At 44.5% G+C, this 7,471-nt stretch overlaps 1 protein-coding gene across 1 annotated transcript in view; it reads left to right on the forward strand.

Annotated features, from left to right (window-relative positions):
* Window positions 1–7,176: 7,176 nt before the first annotated feature.
* LOC137429854 (UDP-GlcNAc:betaGal beta-1,3-N-acetylglucosaminyltransferase 7-like) overlaps window positions 7,177–7,471 on the forward strand; it is a 43,326-nt gene continuing 43,031 nt past the window's right edge. The window contains exon 1 of the mRNA XM_068120163.2: window positions 7,177–7,258. The gene's annotated coding sequence lies outside the window, so the exon portion shown is untranslated. The remainder of the gene's footprint in view (window positions 7,259–7,471) is intronic.

Raw genomic sequence — 7,471 nt, forward strand, 5'->3', positions numbered from 1 at the left:
TGAAAAATGGCCACAAATCTGGTCCAGACCATTTCCCAAGCTGGCAACAAGACTTTTTGGGTTCCTAGAGGTCTGGGCTTTCAGAAAAACATTGTTGCCAGCTTGTAACATGAGTGTACCCCTACTGTCACATTTCCTGGAAGTGCCTCCAGACTATTATGGCAGATAGTGAGACCCAAAAGCTTGAGTGACAGAACTTATTGGAAAGGATTATTCAGAAAGTGGATGGGAGGATTGTCCAGTCGGTCTTTTCGGAGAGACATCGTAAGAGTGTGAGATTTGTCAGGATTGAAAGACATGTTCCACTTGTTTGCCCCGTCGGTGATTTTGTCCAGGTCTGCAGAGAGTGAGGAGGCTGCAGACTGCCGATCTGAGGGATGAGGAATGGAGCGGCAGAGAGTGGAGTCATCAGCAAAGAGATAGAGAGGATTTTCAAGAGAGTCGGAGAGATCATTGATGAAGACCAGAAAAATCACAGGGCCCAGAACACTGCCTTAGGGAACTCCAGTCTGAACAGGAAGAGGAGATGAGAGAAACCCATTCAGGGCCACACGTTGATTACGACTAGAGAGGAAGTCCGCCAGCCATGCGTGGAGATTTCCATGGATACCAAAGGAGGAGGGTGCCAGACCGTATCGAAGGCACGTGATATGTCGAGGGAGACAGCTCTAATTTCCTGTTTGGCATTGAGGACCTCCATCTATTGTTGAGAAAGCAGAAGCAGCATGTCCAGAGTAGAGTGACCTGGTCTGAAACCAAATTGATGATCAGAGGTCAAGCCATTGGAGAAGAGGAAAGATTTCATATCCGAAGCAATGATGGATTCCATGACTTTGCTGATAATTGGGAGAAGGCTGATTGGTCTGTAGTATAGTTGCTAGGATCTGTTTTTGCACCTTTTTTGTGTAAAGCGGTGATGTTGGCTGATTTCCAAGCATATGGCAGTTGACCTTGAGCAAAAGAGAGGGTGAAGAGAACAGAGAGAGGGAGGGAAAGAGCGGAATAACAGGATTTTAGGACCCGTGGGCTGATGCCGTCAGGTCCAGTTGCAGAATCAGAGTCGAGGGTTGACAGAAACATTTCCACCTTGTCAGGAGGAAAGGACACAGAGTCCAGGAGCAGCTGGGTACGACTGGGTACGGTGGGTACAGAGAGGGATGGGTTTGGGACACAAGATTTAGAGGCAAACACAGAGTTGAGGCATTCAGCTTTTTCACGTGCGGAGTCAGCTGTGTCGCCGTTTGAGGTAAGGGGGGAATGGAGGGCAAACAAACACCAGAAACAGATTTGACCAGACACCACCAGGATTTGGAAGAGGGAGACAAATAAGAGAGTTCGGTCTTGAGAACGGAGAGATATTGTTTCCTGGCTCTCCTTAGGGTGGACACACACTTGTTTCTGGCTTTGTGAAAGGAAATGAGATTTCCTTCAGTTGGATTTGCTTTCCAGGAGACGAAGGCAAGTTGTTTCTGGGCAACAGCCTCACCACAAGATTCCGTGTACCATGGATGGGAGGAAGGGTATGACAACTGAAGATGAGATGGGATAAATCTGTGCATGAGAGAGAGCAATTTACTTTGGAAGAATTCCCAGGATGAGTTGATGTCAGAGGCGGTAGAGATGGGAGACCAGTCCAGATGATTAATGGCTGCTTGAAGACCGAGCCAGTTGGCCTGAGTGAAATGCCAGACTCATCGACGCTGGGGAGGCTCCCTGAGAATGGTCAGAGAGATGTCCACTTTAACAAGCACATGATCAGATGAGCCGATTGGAGCAGAAGAAGAGCAGCAGACATTTTCAGGGAAGTTAGTCATAACCAAGTCCAGAAGAGAAGATGCTCCGTTGACTGAGATCCGGGTCGGGAAATTGACAGATTGTGTCAGTCCCAGTGAGTCGCAGAAGTCCTTTGCTGAGGAGCCATGGATGGTGAGAGAGGTACCCACACCCAGCCAACTGGCATGGTGACAATTGAAATCACCACATATGAGGAAGAGAGAGAGAGAGTTGGGATGAGTAGATAGAAGTTGGTCCATATTATCAGACAGCGAGATGTAGATGGAGTCATCACTGTTTGGTGGACGGTACAACACACATATGAACAAGAGGTGGGAGCGAAGGGGAAGCCGTAGCCAGAGGTATTCCTGGGGGTGAGGTGGAGAGAGGGCAGTGCAGGGCGAGTGAGAAAGAGAGTTTTTGATAAAGATAGCAACCCCACCTCCAGGACGAGGCTCAGGTCTATCATACCGGAGGAGGGAGTAACCCGGGAGAGATACTAAGGAATCAGAGACATAATGGAGGAGGAAAGTTTCTGTTAAGCAGATCACGTCTGGTTTGTCAGAAGCACTCTGTATGGAGAGATCAGTTAAGTTTGAACGAAGGCCCCGGATGTTTGAGGTCCATACCGTTAATGAAGAGGAAGGGGGAGCATCGGATACAGAACAGGGGGGGGGGAGGGGTAGGGTAAGATGTGGAAGAGGAGGAAGAGGTAGGGAGAGCTGTTGAAGGTGTGTCAGAGATTTCAGAATAGCTCGGAGAAAGGGAAGGATGGGGCGGACAAAAGGTTTGATGGTGATTGGGTGAGGGACAATGAGGTGTTATTTGAGGAGGGGGAAGAGCGAAGTAGGAGGTTTGGGGAGATGGAGGTGAGAGTTGGAAGGGGGAAGAAGCGGGGAGGACGCTTTGAGGAGGAGGGGTGAGAGGGGGGAAATGGAGAAGAAATGAGGGTGGGGAGATTTGAAGGGGAGGGGAAAGGGGGGAGTTCATGAGGGGAGGGGTTAGGGGGGAGTTTAGGAGGGAAGGGACAAGGGGAGGGATTTGAAAGGGATGGGAGATGGGGGAGATTTGGAAGGGAGGGGTGAGGGGGGAGTCTAGGAGGGGAGGGGTGAGGGGGAGTCTTGGAGGGGAGGGGTGTGGGGGGACTTTAGGAGGGAAGGGGGCAAGGGGGGAGATTTGAAAGGGATGGGTGATGGGGAGGATTTGGAGAGGAGGGGCAAGGGGGAAGATTTGAAAGGGATGGGTGATGGGGAAGATTTGGAGGGGAGGGGTGATGGGGAAGTTTTGGAGGGGAGGGGTGATGTGGAAGATTTGGAGGGGAGGGGTGAGATTGGATTTTGGAAAGTGTACGATTAATGGGAAACGAACAATTATTGCAAAATGAGAATTGCAAAAAGAGTTCACTGATATGTAAATCCCATTCAAATTTCAAGTGAATCGGATGAAAATTGAGGATTTTAGAAATTTGAAATTGTTGTTGACCATTGGCCTATGTTGATCTTTTGGCCTATGGTGATCTCAAAAATAGTTGGTGGTTGAATTCAGTTTGATGATATGTAAATCCCATTCAAATTTCAAAGGGAATCGGATGAAAATTGAGGATTTTAAAAATTTGAAATTGTTGTTGACCTTTAGCCTATATTGACGTTTTGGCCTATGCTGATCTCAAAAATAGTTGGTGGTTGAATTCAGTAATTGCATTCAGTAAGCCGATATGTAAATCCTATTCAAATTTCAAGTCAATCAGATGAAAATTGAGGATTTTAGAAAGTCGAAAAAAGTTGTTGACCTTTGGCCTATGTTGACCTTTTGGCCGAGGCTGATCTCAGAAATAGTTGGTGGTTGAATTAAGTTAGCTGATATGTAAATCCTATTCAAATTTCAAGTCAATCGGATGAAAATGGAGGATTTTAGAAATTTGAAAAAAGTGGTTGACCTTTGGCCTATGTTGACCTTTTGACCTGAAAAATATATAGGATTTTGACGGACCACGAACTCTACCATTTGTTGAAGTTTCGTGAAGATCGGTTTAAAATTGTGAGCTGTAGGCAAGTATAAGTGAGCGGACAGACAAACATACAAACACACACACACACAAACACACAAACCGGAGTGATCAACATACTTGCAAAAAAAAAAAAAAAATTTGCCAAGTAACAAACAAACGGACTCAAATGCAATACCCTCTCCTCTGGCGACGGCAATAACACAATGATAACAGCACAATATTAATCTTATGACAATGGAGCAAACATATGTGGCGGGCCACGTGAAAAGGGGGCTTATGGGTGTTCCTTGGGTAAACTGACTTTTCATCGTTTTCTAATAGTATTACCTATTATGGCCACAGAACTTTTGGAATTTAAAAAAAATTCCACTTTTAAGGTAAAAAAAATGCAAATTGAAATGTTCATGTTTTGTGACCGTGTAACCCTGGCATTTCGAAAATGGCACTTTTACCCAAAAAACAGAAAGCATTATGCAATTTTTATGAAGAACAGTTTTCCCTTGTTTTAGTACCTGATGGGAAATCAAACAGGTGATGTTTTCCATGGTAAATTTCCATAATTTTTGTGGCTGATGGGAAATCAAACAGATGATGTTTTCCATGGTAAATTTCCCTTCTTTTTGTGGCTGATGGGAAATCAAACAGGTGATGTTTTCCATGGTAAATTTCCCTTCTTTTTGTGGCTGATGGGAAATCAAACAGGTGATGTTTTCCATGGTAAATTTCCCTTCTTTTTGTGGCTGATGGGAAATCAAACAGGTGATGTTTTCCATGGTAAATTTCCCTTCTTTTTGTGGCTGATGGGAAATCAAACAGGTGATGTTTGATTTCCCATCAGCCACTAAAACAAGGGACATTTAACATGGAGAACATCATCTGTTTGATTTCCCATCAGTTACTAAAATTATGGAAATTTACCATGGAAAACATCACCTGTTTGATTTCCCATCAGCCACAAAAAGAAGGGAAATTTACCATGGAAAACATCACCTGTTTGATTTCCCATCAGCCACAAAAAGAAGGGAAATTTACCATGGAAAACATCATCTGTTTGATTTCCCATCAGCCACTAAAATTATGGAAATTTACCATGGAAAACATCACCTGTTTGATTTCCCATCAGGTACTAAAACAAGGGAAAACTGTTCTTCATAAAAATTGCATAATGCTTTCTGTTTTTTGGGTAAAAGTGCCATTTTCGAAATGCCAGGGTTACACGGTCACAAAACATGAACATTTCAATTTGCATTTTTTTTAACCTTAAAAGTGGAATTTTTTTTAAATTCCAAAAGTTCTGTGGCCATAATAGGTAATACTATTAGAAAACGATGAAAAGTCAGTTTACCCAAGGAACACCCATAAGCCCCCTTTTCACGTGGCCCGCCATGTTATGTGGTTATGTCGCTATGTTTACATGCGACGAAAACGTCTTCTTCTTCTTCAAATAAAATTACCACCGTCTCAATTAACCCTCTTAATTGCGTTAAAACTGCTGAGACCCCTCAGACGTTTGACGACCCTTTAATTCCACCAAGACCCTTCAGACCACCAAGACCCCTGAAGACCCAAAATACCCTTCAAGGCCCTGAGGCTCAAAAAGACCCTGAATACCCAAAAACCCAAAAGACCCCAAAGACCCAAAAACACGCCAAAGACCCAAAACACCCCGAAGACCCAAAACACCCCGAAGACCCAAAACACCCAGAAGACCCAAAACATCCCGAAGACCCAAAACACACAGAAGACCCAAACACCCCGAAGACCCAAACACCCCGAAGACCCAAAACACACAGAAGACCCAAAACATCGCAAAGACCCAAAACACCCAGAAGACCCAAAACATCCCGAAGACCCAAAACACCCAGAAGACCCAAACACCCCGAAGACCCAAAACACCCCGAAGACCCAAGACACCCCGAAGACCCAAAATACCCAGAAGCCCCAAAACATCCCAAAGACCCAGAAGACCCAAAACACCCAGAAAACCCAAAACACCCCGAAGACCCAAAATACCCTGAAGACCAAAAAGACCCCAAAGACCCAAAAGACCCCGAATACCAAAAATACCTTGAAGACCCAAAAGGATCCAAAGATCCTTAAAGACCAAGAAGAACCAAAAGACCCTTAAGACCTAAAAGCCCCTGAAGACCCTGAAGACCCAAAAGACACCGAAGACCCATAAGACCCAAAAGCCTCTGAAGACACTAAAGACCCAAAAGACCCTGAAGACCCAAAACACCTCAAAGACCCAAAATACCCCTAAAGGCCCAGAGGATCCAAAAGACCCTGAAGACCCAAATGGCCCTGAAGACCCAAAACACCATGAAGACCCAAAAGACACCGAAATGGTCAAAGATGCCTACGCCTACCCCTCTGAAACGACTTGTGGTGAGGCGCGCGGAACGCGCCGAGTCACGCTGGTATTAACAATAATAATAGTGCAATAATAAAAAGGATAATAACGTTCGATCCCTCCAGCCGCTCTAGTAGGGCAATGACGCTTGGAGAGTGAAGCCACCGGAAGTGCCGCGGCTGCCATATTGGTGTGCTGATAATTTTGTAAGCAAACTCCAGGAAGAATAGAAACTGATTGCTCTCAAAGATTGCTTTCATTTCCAATTGTCGACACTCTTTAGTTATTTGCTCCCTAATTGTGAGAGTCTGAATGGGCATTCGTCCAGCAACAAGATGCTTGAATTTGGGACAATCACATCCAACAGAACACCGACAAACAACAACATGTGGTTACAAGGGAGTATTTACACGAGTAGTCCATGCAGCCATTATATAGCCACTTGATTGTGATCCACCATAAACAATTGATGATACCTTTTATTCTTTACAGATGAGAGAACAAGATCAGACTGCTATACTATACTATATGTCATTTTACCAATGCAAAGTTATGCATGATTCGGTTCTGATTTTTAACATTTGAAGACGCCATTCATCACGTGATACCTGAGCATTTCCAAAACGTCACCTGATGGGGTCACTTTACCCGTGAATTCCTTCCTTTGGCTACTTCGTCCTGCTCATTTTCACCTCATGTGCCCCTCTCTCTGCATTCCCTGCACATTTCCCTATATACTGCAGTAAATAAGATAATAAATAAATAAGTCTGCAATGGGTGAATTTTTTCAATTTTGCAATGGGTGAACCCTGCAAATGGGTGAGTTGCAGTTTTAAAAAAGTTTTCTGCTTACATTTAAAGCCAGAAAGTCTCGAAAAGAGTTTTTAAACAAATAAACGCTTTTGAATCCACCCGGTAAAATAATTAATCATCCACGCAGGTAAGGGGGGCGGAGCATATAGTGTAACGCTGACGTAGTCATCCTGGAACAGCTCGGTTTCATTTACCGAAAGAAAAGTACAGAGCGTGGTATTCCATTTCCCAGCAGCTGTGGTCGAGGTCACGAACTATTTGGTCAACGTACTACGTACTACACTTATCCATTGGGTCACCTGTTTGACAAGGTTTGTTCTGTCAACCGCAAGAACATGTGTGCTTTATTGCAAGTCGACCTTTAAACTTTTATTGTGTTATCAACTTTAACTGGCGGTACTTTATAAAGATATCCCGATCTCGTTTGAGATACATGTTCACTAGCTTCATCTTTAATACTGAGGACTGATAGGGGAGGACACAAGGGGTGCACAAGGTGGCTACAGAAGGAAACCCTCAGGAAG

Source organism: Myxine glutinosa, chromosome 6 (genome assembly GCF_964187855.1).
Source record: "Myxine glutinosa chromosome 6, kmMyxGlut1.1, whole genome shotgun sequence".
NCBI classification, from domain to species: domain Eukaryota; kingdom Metazoa; phylum Chordata; class Myxini; order Myxiniformes; family Myxinidae; genus Myxine; species Myxine glutinosa.